Raw genomic sequence first — 10,121 nt, 5'->3', positions numbered from 1 at the left:
CACCTGCATCCAAGCACTTTGGGAGGCAGAAGTGTGTAGATCACATGAGGTCAGGACTTTGAGACCAGCTGGGCCAACATGGCGAAACTCCGTCTCTACTATAAATACAAAAATTAGCCAGACGTAGTGGCGGGCACCTGTAATCCCAGCTACTCGAGATGCTGAAGCAGAAGAATCACTTAAACCTGGGAAGCAGAGGTGGCAGTGAGCCAAGATTGCACCACTGCACTCCAGCCTGGACGGCAAGAGCAAAATTCCGTCTCTTAAAAAAAAATAATACATGTGAGGATAGCATCAAAAAGTACTTTACCTCATATGTATACACATGTGTTCTCACAGAGCATGGGGCCCTGGAGGGAGAGTACACACTTCATATGGACTCTCTGATCTAGAATCTGTTGCATCCAGAGATCCATGAAATTGCTACTTTCCTGTATAATCATCTCAAGCTTTGACTTATTGTTATACTTGAGGCTTAGGCTTCAAGCTTATCCAGAAGAGTTTTTTTTTCTCTTACATATATTTTAGGTGATCATATTTTTATTAGAACAATTAAAGTTGATGATAAATATAAGGCAAAAACCAAAATGGTACTAACATTTACTCAGTGTCTACGAGTGCCAAACACTGTATTAGACATGCTGCCTTTGTTATATCATTTAATGCCAACGAGAACCCTAAAATGGAGGTATTGTAACACCACTGTATTTGTAAGAGAGCTCAAAGTACCTGGTTTGTAATTAGTCAGGGAATTTGAGTTTGTTTAGCTGTAAAATTCACCACAGTTCTACTTCAAACTAAATACAGTTTGAGTGTGTTCATCACCACAATGGCAAAGACATGGAATCAACCTAGGCACCCATCAGTGGTGGATTGGATCAAGAAAATGGGGTACATCTACATCATGGGGCACTATATAGCCACTAGTAATAATAATAATGTCCTTTGCAGCAAATGCAGCTGGAGACCATTATCCTAAGGGAATTAATACAGAAACAGAAAACCAGATACCAAGAGAGGAAGTCAAACTATCCCTGTTTGCAGAGAATATGATTTTACTCCTAGAAAAATCCTATAGTGTCTGCCCAAAAGCTTCTTGATCTCATAAACAACTTGAGCAAAGTTTCAAGATTCAAAATCAATGTACAAAAACCAGAAGCTGGCTGGGAGCAATGGCTAATACCTGTAATCCCAGCACTTTGGGAGGCCGAGACAGGTGGATCATGTGAGGTTAGGAGTTCGAGACCACTCTGGCTAACATGGCAAAACCCAGTCTCTACTAAAAATACAAAAATTAGCTGGGAATGGTGACAGGTGCCTGTAATTCCAGCTACATGGGAGGCTGAGGCAGGAGAATCACTAGAACCTGGGATGTGGAGGTGGCAGTAAGCGAGATCACGCCACTGCACTCTAGCCTGGGTGACAAGAGCAAAACTCCGTCTCAAAAAAAAAATAAATAAATAAGAAGCATTGTCAGACACCAACAACATCCAAGCTGAGAGCCAAATCAAGAATGCAGTCCCATTCACAATTCCCACAAAAAGAATAAAATACCTAGGAATAAAGCTAACCAGGGAGGTAAAAGATCTATAAAATGAGAATCATAAAACAGTGCTCAAAGAAATCAGAGATGACACAAACAAATGGAAAAACATTCCATGCTCATGGGCAGGAATAATCAATATTGTTAAAATGGCCCTAATGCCCAAAGCAACTTATAGATTCAATGGTATTTCTATCAAACTACCAATGACATTCTTCATATAATTAGGAAAATATATTTCAAATTTCATATGGAACCAAAAAAGAGCCTAAATAGCCAAGGCAATCCTAAGCAAAAAGAGCAAAGCAGGAAGCATCATGTTACCTGACTTCAAACTATAATACAGGGCTACAGTAACCAAACAGCATGGTACTGGTACAGAGACAGACACATAAACCAGTGGAACAGAAGAGAAAGCCCAGAAATAATGCCACACACCTACAACTATCTAATAGTCAACAAAGTTAACAAAAACAAGCAATGAGGACAGGACTCTCTATTGAATAAATGGTGTTGGGAAAACTGGCTAGCTATATCCAAAAGATTGAAACTAGACCCCTTCCTTACGCCATACACAAAAATCAACTCAAGATCAATTAAACACTTAAATGTAAAACCTAAAACCATAAAAATCCTGAAAGGCAACCTAGGAAATACCTTTCTGGACATAGGCCCTGACAAAGATTTCATGACAAAGGTGCCAAAAGCAATTGCAACAAAAACAAAAATGGACAAATGGAACTAATTAAACTGAAGAGTTTCTGCACAGCAAAAGAAACTATCAACAGAGTAAACAGACAACCTACAGAATGGGAGAAAATATTTGCAAATTATGTATTCAACAAAGGTCTAATACCCAGAATCTATAAGAAACTTAAATCAACAAGCAATATCAAAAAACCCCGTTAAAAAGTGTGCAAAGGACATGAACACACATTTCAAAAGAAGACAAACACATGACCAATGAGCATATGAAAAGGCGTTCCACAGCGCTAATCATTAGAGAAATGCAAATCAAAACCACAATGAAATACCATCTTACACCAGTCAGAATGGCTATTATTAAAAAGTCAAAAAATTACAGATGCTGGCAAGGTTGCAGAGCAAAGGGAACACTTATACACTGCTGGTAGGAATGTAAACTAGTTCAGCCATTGTGGAAAACAGTGTATCGATTTCTCAAAGAACTTTAAACAGAATTAACATTCAACCCAGAAGTACATTCCTGAGTATATACTCGAAGCAATATAAATCATTCTACCATAAAGACACATGCACATGTATATTCATCATACCACTATTCACAATAGCAAAGACATAGAATCAACCTAACTGCCCATCAATGGTAGACTGGATAAAGAAAATGTGGTGACCAGGCATGGTGGATCACGCCTGTAATCCCAGCACTCTGGGAGGCGGAGATGGGCAGATTATGAGGTCAGGAGTTTGAGACCAGGCTGACCAACATGGTGAAACCCCATCTCTACTAAAAACACAAAAATTAGCCAGGCATGGTGGTACATGCCTATAATCCCAGCTCTTGAGGAGGCTGATGCAGGAGAATCACTTGAGCCCGGGAGGCAGAGGTTGCAGTGAGCCAACATCACACCACTGAACTCCAGGCTGGGTGACAGAGCGAGACTCCATCTCAAAAAAAGAAAAAGAAAGAAAATGTGGTACATATATACCATGGAATGGTACACAGTCTACACAGTCATAAAAAAGAACAAAATCATGTCCTTTGCAGCAACATAGATGGAACTAGAGGCATTAACCTAATCAAACTAATGAAGGAACACAACAAACAAACAAATACCGTATGTTCTAGCTTATAAATGCATCTAAACGGTGCAACATATGGACACAAAGAGGGGAACAACAGACACTGGGGGCCGACTTGAGGGTGGTGGGTGGGAGAAGGGAGAAGATCAAAGAAAATACCTATTGGTTACTATTGGTTACTCTGCTTATTACCTGGGAGGTGAAATAATCTGCACTCCAAATCCCCATGACACGTAGTTTACCAATATAATAAACCTGCTCATGTACCCCTAAACCTAAAATAAAAGTAAAAAAAAAGAAGAAGAAAACCAAATACTGCACATTTTCACTTATAAGCAGGAGCTAAACCTCAGGTATTCACTGACAAAAAGATGACAACACTTGATACTGGGGACTACTAGAGCAGGGAGTGGGGTGGGCAGTAAGCATTAAACAATTTGCTATTGGGTCCTATGCCTACTACCTAGGAGATGGGATCATTCATACCCAAACCTTAGAATCATGCAGCATACCCATGTAACAAAAATGCACATGGATCATCGGATCTAAAATAAAAGTTGAAATTATAAAAACTAAAATGGTTTTAAATTATCACAGTAAGAGACTTAATTCAGAAAAACTCAAGAGAATAAACACTTATATTCCGCTTTACCCACAGGGAGAAACAAAAAAATAAAAAATAAATAAATAAAAGGAAAAAAAGAGAATAAATGTTTATAAAGGGTTATACTCTGGAGAAGTCCAGTACCTTAAAAAATGAAATTTTTATGTTTGGCATTACTGCAAACCATTTTAGAAAACGTACTGTAAGAGCCTCAGGACCTTGTGAATATTAAAAGTGAAAGCAATTTATCTGTCGTCCATACAAAACATTCTAATCCAGTTGTTTCCCCAAGTGATTTCCTGGAAACATTAATTCCGCAGGATTTCTACGGATAGTAGGCATTAAATGTGGGACACTTTAAAATAGTAGTTTAGAGTGAGGGCTCTAGCTTCAGAGAAGTTGAGTTCAAATCAACTTCTTGTGTGATCACCACTTACATGATCTTGAGTAAATTTCTTAATTACTTTATACTTCAGTTTTCTAATGGGTTAACTAGCAACAAAAAATGGTATTTACATCACAGGATTAATGCATGAAGTTCTTAAAATACTGTCTAGCCTGTAGTAAGATTCGACAATGGTAGTTGCCTTTGTTATTAGCATTACCTTCATGTTAAAAAAATACAATGGTCAAATATGTTTGGGATATTTGGGGTTAATAAAATAAAACATTTCTCTTCTGAAAAAAATAAATATAGTTTGAAACCATGTCACAGTCCATATTTCATAATTTGTTAAACATTTCCATCATACCTTAAACACAGTGACCTATTGGACAGACTAAAAATATTGAACCCTATCCAATTTATTGAAAACCTGCAGTTCTTCATAGTCTAAATCCTCCAATAAATTTAAAGGTGTACACATATTTTTTAGCCATATGATAGCTAATTTGCACACTTCACATGTTTTGTTATTCTCAGTGAAGACTGATCTGGTCATAAATATTTTATGAAACCCTCATGTACTGTAACAGAGTTTAATTTTCATACATAGTAGGTTTCAGCTTGAACAAAGCATTGTGATATTTGGGCTTTATATTTACAAAGGCTATATGATGACTTATCTAGATTAAAATGGGCTTTAATATTTCCTGAGACTGCAGATGCAATCTATAGGGTAATTAAGAATCTATGTTAGCAAGAAAGACAATATGTCTTTCCTTTCATCTCTGAATCTATCCTGTTTTCCTAAATTTCATGTGTGGAGAACACCCACATATTTTTCTAGATAGTTCCTTTATAAATTATTATTTTACTTCCTAATGTTTATTTTAGTGAAGCTTATCATGGTCACTAAAAACTGCAATTAAAGAACTGAAAACAAATCTTTAATATGATCTTGGGAGGAAACAAGATATTTCACAATTGATTATAAAGCCCTAGTCTGTCTTTTTGCGGGGATTGATTTAGGAATAGACAAACTGTTGTTCCTCTTTTGACACAGAATAGAGTTTCAAGAAGTGATCAAAGGCACAAAAGCAAGAATTCGTCTGATGAGAGCATGTGGACAGAATTCTCTAGATACACAAATAATGTTTAGAAAGCTATCACCCCTAAGTCCTATCCAGAAGCAGTGTCTCACATATAGACTCTAACCCAAAAATGAACACATTAATCTTCATTCGTGTCCCTCTCTATTTTTAAGGAGCTGCAAATACTTAGACTACAGCAAATGTTATTAACGTAAGTCGCCACAAATTCTCAGGCACCTCCTTCTTATCTAGGAAGAATTTTCTCACTCATCTCACCTTTTCTTACACTTTGGTCCTCCTTCTCCACTGCTACTCCAAAGTGCAGTTTCTCGTAATACACTCAGGATACTTCCTGACTTCCTGGTGCTTGGAATTAGGAAGAAAATTTATTTGTTCTGAATCCCTCTCTACTTTCTTCATCCATTCATGAAATTTTGTCCTTTCTTTTCAGGATGGAAGTGAGAACAAAAAAAAAAAGAAGGCAAAAGGGGAGGCAGAAGTCCGTGAACCCCATGCGTTAACCATTTTATCCAATTCAACACGGAAAAAAATGTGTTTCCTAAGAGAAATATATAATAGTAAATTATGAACTTTAATTGGATTTTTGAGAACTTTGAATTATTTTGAGAAGGTGGTAGTGAAAATCAAAATTCTAATTGTAAACTTAGATATGCATAAAAGTCTTTTTTTAACAATAGAGTCTTATATGACGTTGTAGTCACAAACTTTTGTGATGGGAAAGAATAGGAAACACATAAGTTTAAGTCAATGACAAAGCTTAAGATGTAATTCAATTATCTGAGAGACATTTTATTCATATATACCAGCAAACAAATAATACATTGTTACAGAATGAGATAATGCTTTAAATATTATTTTGTAGTCTTATTTTATAATTTAAAAATATATTTCCATGTCAATAATTATAAATTTTTATCATTATAGACACTGCAAAATATTCTATTGTGTGAATAAACCATATTAAAAATTCCTCTACTTCTGCTTCTATAGGCTCTTTCCAGATTTTCCTTATTGTAAGCACAGTGATAACATAATGAAAAAGCTATATCACCCTGAACATTTATCTTTTTATTTTATTGGAAAATTGACGATTCGAAGATCATGAGTATTTCTAAGCTTTTGTATATACATTTCCAAATTGCCCTTCATGGAAGTTAGTAACCATTTATGCTCTCAACAGTAATGTATAAAGGTCCTATTTTCATACTTGACATACTTCTGACATAAATTACTGTGTAAATACATGATTATCCATTATTTTTATCTAAAATGAGACTGAAGCATCACCATCCTTCTAAGCTCCTGTTCAAGCTGACATCCAGGAAATATAAATTGCTTGGGTTTGCTCAAATATGGATGGATTGTGTTAATAACTATATGCCACCAAATTACTTCTAGAGATGTACACAATTCACAACACTCCATTGTTTGCAGCGTCTATCTGAATCTTGTCAATGCTCAGACAGTATTCAAAGAGTATGCCACTCTAAACTTACCCTTGCAAGATGCCTTAGAAGTGTCTGCTCTCAGCTGCAGCACACATTCCTCCTTTAATCTGCAGATTTCCTAAACTGGTTTTGGCATGAAATGTATCCTCATGTGGCATGGATACCAGAATATTGTCATAGGAATTTTTGAAAACAAAAATAAAGGAATATAAAGGCCTTATATATTCCAAAAATAAAGGGATATAAAAGAACAGTTTGCTAATACATATTTCATCTAGAAGCTGGGCATTGAAACACCATTCTTTGGCTCCCGTTAGACAAGGGGAAAGTTGATAGTCTGATAATTAACTATGCCTGCATTTTCTTACTTTTAACACCCCTTATCTCAGAATTTCTACAGATCATTTTACCAGCAAACAAGAGTATCCCCAAGCATGTTTCTTTTTGTAAGATTTTCTTTCTTTAAGTTTCTTCTCTTCAACTCTGGGATTTCCCCAGTTTGGATTTGCTGGTGAATTTCTGCCTTCTCTGTCACACTTGAGACCTTTCCCCAATACTGGAAAAATAAAAAAGAAACTGAAAATGAACTTTGCACAAACGTCAGTACACAATGATAAGGAAACCAGGATAAGAGGGCAAGTTCAAAATTTAATAAAGATAAAATTCCCCATAATGGTAATTATTTGCATTTTTTCCCAGCAAAATAAGACAAATTACTAAAATAAGACCACACAGAACCAACACGATATTATGACCTTTTATGAATTGAGAAGTGAAATGTTAACAGCACAGAGTGCTCTGCTCACAAGGAGAAAAGATTAAGGAACTGAAGTTGTCCTTTTTGGTTTTGTTATTCCCCTACCATACGAGGAAACACGGAGGCAAAGGAAGGTGGAAAAAGACAATCCCTAAGCCACAGGGTCTGGAATCTTTCTCTTAAAAGTCAAGATAACTCCAGTTAATTGTAGCTGTCTTAAAACCCTTCCATGGAGGACCCACCCAGATCTCTAAGCAATTACAGCCTCAGTGTAGAGATGGAGAAGCTAAAACTCTATTAAAATCACAGTCAGTCAGAGGCAGAATTGGTCACAGAACTCTGCTTTTATTTTCTCCATTCCAGATCTCTGATAATTTTGGAGTCTGGAGTTTCTCTTCCTTGCAGAGAAAAATAAGAAAGGAAAGAGGACCTGTAGCAATATTTGTACCCCCACCTGGAGTTTTTAACTTAAAAGAAGCCACAATCTCAGAGTGTGTGATTCAATGTATTTTCATACTTGGAAATACCTTTTCTAGTTTTCTCCTGTTGCTTGTGCTAATCCTTATGTTTTTTCTCCACTCCAACTTTATTTTTTTGGGGGGGGTGAAACTGAACGACTCACATTTAGGTATGGAAACAAACACATATGAGTTGAGATTTCCTAGAAAATATGTAATTTTAAAAAGGTATTAAAGTCACTATTTATACTCTTCTCTCTCTCTCTCTCTCTCTCTGTGTGTGTCTCTCTCTCTCTGCTCTCTCTCTCTCTCCCCTCTCTCTGTCTCCTTGGGTCTCTGTGCTCTGTGTGTGTGTGTCTGTGTGTGTGTTTCCTCTCCTCTGTTTCTTTCCATCTGTCTCTCTCTCTCTGTCCCCCCCTCCTCTGTGTGTGTGTGTGTGTGTGTGTGTGTGTCTCTCTCTCTGCTCTCTCTCTCTCTCCCCTCTCTCTCTCTGTCTCCTTGGGTCTCTGTGCTCTGTGTGTGTGTGTGTGTGTTTGTGTGTGTGTGTGTGTTTCCTCTCCTCTCTTTCTTTCCATCTGTCTCTCTGTCTCTGTCCCCCCACGTGTGTGTGTGTCTCTCTCTCTGCTCTCCCCCCTCTCTCTCTGTCTCCTTGGGTCTCTGTGCTCTGTGTGTGTGTGTGTGTGTGTGTGTGTGTTTCCTCTTCTCTCTTTCTTTCCATCTGTCTCTCTCTCTCTGTCCCCCCCTCCTCTGTGTGTGTGTGTGTGTGTGTGTGTGTGTGTGTGTGTGTCTCTCTGCTCTCTCTCTCTCTCCCCTCTCTCTCTCTGTCTCCTTGGGTCTCTGTGCTGTGTGTGTGTGTGTTTCCTCTCCTCTCTTTCTTTCCATCTGTCTCTCTCTCTCTGTCCCCCCCCCCCCGCCGTGTGTGTCTCTCTCTCTCTGCTCTCCCCTCTCTCTCTCCGTCTCCTTGGGTCTCTGTGCTGTGTGTGTGTGTGTGTGTGTGTGTGTGTTTCCTCTTCTCTCTTTCTTTCCATCTGTCTCTCTCTCTCTGTCCCTCTCTCTCTCTGTCTCCCTCTCTTTGGATCTCTTTCTCTCTCTCTCTCTCTTTCTCTCCTCCTTCTCTCCATCTGTCTGTCTTCTCTCTTTCCCTGTCTCTTTCTCTCTCCCTCTCTCCTCTTTCTCTGTCTCTCTCTCTGTCTCCCTCTCTCTCATCTCTCTTTGTCTCTCTCCGTTTCTCTCTTCTTTCTCTTTGTCTCCATCTCTATCTTTCTCTCTCCTTTTCTCTCTTTCTCCCTCTCTTGGTCTCTGTATGTGTCTTTCTCTCCTTGTTCTGTCTCTCTGTCTCCCTCTCTCTAGATCTCTCCCCTAGTCTTCCTCTCTCTCATGTCTCTCTCTTTCTCTCTCCTCTCTCTCTCTGTCTCTCTTTGTATCTCTTCCTCCCTCAGTCTCACTCCTCTCTCTTTCTAAAAAAAAAATTTTTTAAGTCATTATTCATAGTTGTCAAAACGCTGGAAAATCTACCCTCTGCTAAGTTCTTCAAACTCATTTTCCTCTACTCTTATACTCTATATAGGTCTTTGATTCTTCAACACTTTAAAGATCCTATTCTGTCTGCCTAGAGCACTCGGTTCCCAGTTGTTCACATGGCTGTCTCCTTCTTGTCATTTATATTTGGGCTCAAATGTTCTCTTCTCAGAAAAACTTTATCTTTATCTTTCCTCCTCTGGTCAAGTTATAATTTTCAATAAGTTAAAATTATGACTATCATACTAATGCTAAATAAATATTAGATTTTTTTTCAGTCATTAATAAGGGAATCAGAAACATGGCTTTCCTTTTTCTAAGGAAAACTTAAGGAACAGATGTTTATGTATCATTCAGGAAAGGTATACTGAAACAAATGTGCTATATTAGAGATAAAAGTAGTTATACCCTATAAGACAATAAAGCCATACAATTGGACATGATCTTTTCTGCTAGAAAGAACCGATTGGTATTTCTACTCGACAATAATCCTCACGTTAACATGTAACTTTTCAGA

Source organism: Aotus nancymaae, unplaced genomic scaffold (genome assembly GCF_030222135.1).
Source record: "Aotus nancymaae isolate 86718 unplaced genomic scaffold, 86718_ANA_hifiasm-v0.15.2.pri h1tg000019l, whole genome shotgun sequence".
In the NCBI taxonomy this organism is placed as follows: Eukaryota; Metazoa; Chordata; class Mammalia; order Primates; family Aotidae; genus Aotus; species Aotus nancymaae.
Note: the sequence above shows the minus strand (reverse complement) of the source record.